Source organism: Thunnus albacares, chromosome 22 (genome assembly GCF_914725855.1).
Source record: "Thunnus albacares chromosome 22, fThuAlb1.1, whole genome shotgun sequence".
NCBI classification, from domain to species: domain Eukaryota; kingdom Metazoa; phylum Chordata; class Actinopteri; order Scombriformes; family Scombridae; genus Thunnus; species Thunnus albacares.
Window position 1 is genome coordinate 9217430 of NC_058127.1, and position 4025 is coordinate 9221454.

The 4025-nt window shown below is 36.0% G+C and overlaps 1 long non-coding RNA gene across 1 annotated transcript; it reads right to left on the minus strand.

Annotated features, from left to right (window-relative positions):
- Positions 1-276: 276 nt before the first annotated feature.
- LOC122973749 lies at positions 277-2655 on the minus strand. The gene is made up of 3 exons (XR_006400121.1): positions 2594-2655; positions 2074-2251; positions 277-1649 (listed from the first exon to the last, which is right to left on the minus strand). It is a non-coding gene; the product is annotated as an uncharacterized LOC122973749 (long non-coding RNA).
- Positions 2656-4025: the final 1370 nt, after the last annotated feature.

A 4025-nucleotide genomic window follows, 5' to 3' on the forward strand; every position in this document is an offset into this window, starting at 1 on the left:
TTTGGTTGAAAGTTTTGAGTCTGTTGTACCTGTAACCACAATTAGCATCAGGAGCATGCTCTGCTGCACCTATAAGCACAACAACTGTGATGTTCTGGTGTACTGACACACTCTGGAGTACACTTCTACATCACTGCAGCGAGGTGGGAAATTCAACCAGCAAAGAAATGATTGTCAAGCTGGTTGAAGGCATTTAACCGACAATATACAAATCACAACAAACAGAAACTTAATACAGTGTCACAAAAATTCTCTGTAATGGAAAGACACACTGGATACAAATTTTGGGAAGATAAGACTGTTTGACCATGAGAGATCATATGACAATAACATGAAATGGACACATAATTTAAATGTCACATGAAAACAGTTTATTGTCATTAAGCAAGTTACATTCAAACTATAAGGTTCAACAATTGATTAAGGTTAGCACACAGATTTTGCAGCTGAAAAATGTGTTTAATATGGATGAAATGAAGCTGAAATGAAAGACATCAGAAAAGGTTGTGTGACCACTGTAATTATGTAGCAAGACTATTCTGTAGCACAAGCATAAAATCACATCAACATTTTTTAATAAGCAAAAAAAGCATAATTTAGCCAAGCTTGACAAAGCTGTAGATAGCAGGCCATTACTAAATCTCTGACAACTTGGCCTTACACATGCCAAAAATATCATATGAAAGATTTATAGCTTTTACTCAGGATTTTTTTTTTTGAATCCATCCATTGGCATGTACAGGGAATCTGAATGTTTAATATAATACAAAATACATATGCAATGAATTTTAAAGCATCACTTTGTTCATTGATAAGAATTAACCATTCGTGAAAAATATATAAATTCACATTTTTTGGTGAAAACAGGTCTCTTAAGACTATTAAGTTTTAATCAAACCAACAAACCAACTGCTATTTCTGTGAATGAAGAAGTGAACTGTATGTGTGACTCTGTCAGGGTGGATCACTGTGGCTGAGACCTGATACAAGAAATTCAAAGACTGAAGCATTAACCATGTACACAGGAAAATACTGTACTGCACATAATCTGCAACAGTCATAAAAATAAATACAGAAAGGACAATATGTGAGTATAACAGCAGCTGCAGTACAGTGACAACAACAAATGTAAAGCCAAACATCGTTTTATTTTTTACCAACACCATGAAAAAGAAAACAGAGAAAATGTTTTTAAAACTTCCCAAACATCAGCTCTATTCATTTCGCCTTGCTTGATACAACACACTGTATTATCTGTAACATGTGATTTACAAAATATATGTAGCTCAAGATTCTTTCACATGTTCATGAGCACAAATTATTAATTTAGCAAAGCTTGCCAGAAAGTTTAGATGCAGGGTTGATTGCCTGGCTTTGGCGTCCTGTATTTCTGATAATGGACAGGGAGGCACTGACTTCCAATCATATTACACGCCACAATCACAGGATGATCGTGTGTTTGTATGCGAATAAAGCTGCAAAAGTAGGATCGGACATCATAAACTGTCATGCTTGACCTGCTGATGCACAAGTTATCTCGCAGGTGCCGGCCAGCTCTGCTACAGATCTGCAGGACATTTTCTTCATCAGCCTTGTTGATGAAGGACTGCGGTCCAACTCTGCTGCAGAGTTTGTTATCCCTTAAGTATCTGTGTAATGAGATCATGTTAAGTTTCAACTTTTATTTTGGCTTGCTGAGTGGCTGCAGCACTTTTGCTCTAACCACAGTTTTGTTGTTTTTTTTATATTGAAAAAAGCTCACATGTTCGTGCTGTTAACTAGATTGCACAACTGCAATTTTTAATGGGCTTTTTCATGGACAAAATAGCAGAGTTGTCATTGAGTATAATCAAATTGTCCTGTATCAATGCACAAAGGATTGTACAACACGGAACAAACTTTAGCAACCTACTAATTGCATTTATTTGTTGATGACCAACTTTTAGGGGACTAGTTTATTTCCAGTGAGAAATAAAATGTGACCTTTTGCTACAACAAATACATCAGCATACATTTTTAGTATAACTGGCTCTTTCAAAAGAAAAAAAAAAAAGATTTAACAGTTTAACTCACCTTGCCCATGCAGCTTTAGAATCAAAGTTAAAGACACGTTGAAGGATGTGTTTCCTGGTGAATTCATTGTATCTGTTCACCTTGCTGGTCCCCCTACAGGGCTTTGAGGGATGGATCATGCTAAGAACAGGGGCTAGAGTGAAGATGATGGGAGTCAGGAGAATGATGTTCATTTTGTCTGGAGTGGAGAAAGAGAGTTTGAGTTATTGAGCAGAGTAATGTTGTTGTTCAAAAACAATATAAATACACAAAAAATGTTATTTGTCAAATGCTATACATGCAAGGTCTAAAATTAACATCCAGTAACTGCAGAATGCAAATGTTTGCTAAATAAATCATGGCCATCTTCATCTGGATCTGGCATATACTGAATGGGCTAACTTGTAGGTTTTCTAAATATTTTTAATAAAGGAGGAGACATCAAATTATAAATCGAGGTTAAAAATGAATTAAATTAGCCATAAAAAGGCCTAAAATTGAATTAATTTAGAATTTTAGAGAGAAAGAGAGGTTTTCTTACCTTTCTCTGTTGCTGTGTTTGTCTGGAGAGGAACAATACCGATTGATGATTAAGTGCCTGTTAGAACTTCTAAAGTGTTTCTCCCCTTTTAACTTCCTCTCTCCAACACATCTTGGACACATTTGATCACAACCAATTATCTTCAGCCTAAACAAAACTTAACAGCCAATCAAAATACTGCATATACAGTCTGATTACCAGTAATTTAGTGTATGTGCATGTGTTTGACACAAACCAACTGCTGTTTCTGTAAATGGAGAAGTGCACTTTTGTCATGACATACTGTATGTGTGAACATGTCAATATGAGTCACTGTGGCTAACACCTTATACAAGAAAATAGTGAAAAATAAGCACTCATCATCATGGCCCTTGTAAGTTCATGAGAAATAAGCTGCACATAATCTGCAACAGTCATTAAAACAAATACAGAAAGGATAATATGTGTAATTGAACTTCACATTCTGTCAATATAACAACAGCTACAGTGCATGCATGCAGTATTCAGTGGTGGATGTTGTTGATATGATATAAGACTTTATTATCAGCTTACACTGAAATTCATTTTGCGTTCTTAGGCAGTTCTGTTTAAGAGGTTTACACACAGATTAAACACACAGTTATACATATGACACTTTTCATAGACATACAAAAAACATTAAACAGTCAAGACAATCATACATATCACATCATGTCCTCTGTATTCAGATCTCAGTTAGCAGATCACTGATCTTGGTTTAGCAACAGTATAGACTGATGTATAAAAGAATTCTTCAGCCTGTTGTGTTTAAATTAAGGGACTCTAAATCACATATTAGAGGGCAGAAGTTGGTGTTCTCCATTTAAAAACATGCAAGGACTCAGAAGAGATACTGTTAGCGACTTAGTCTGAGCAGGCTCATGTTGTGAGCTACTTGTAAGGAGTGTGCCACAGGTTGGCTAATCATCTTTGCACACATTTGGATTTGATTATATAGTTTAGTCTGAAGTTTCAAAGGTAAGCTGCTGAACCAGGCCGTACTGCAGTACAGCATGACACTCTGAATAACTGATCGTCAGTCACACTCATACAAAGGGTGTCAGATATATAACTGTTAAAGTATTCATAGTGAGTTCTGCAGGACACAGTAGAAAAAACATGACTTCCTCTTCACATGATGAACATGTTAAAGAGAAGTGGGTATAATAGAAAAAAATGAGCTGAAACAGTTATAGGCGGAGGTGAATGATAGTGCCCAACGAAATATTATATGTAATGTGGATTTAACAAAGACATATACTGCATGGCCTGATATATTCATGATATGTGTCTTAAGAAGCTGATTATGAACTGGAACGTCCCTGGTTTGAGTCCAGCCCATGGCCCATCTCTCTCTCCTCATTCTCTGTCATCTCTCTACTGTCAATGATCATATTAAGAAATAAAACGCTCA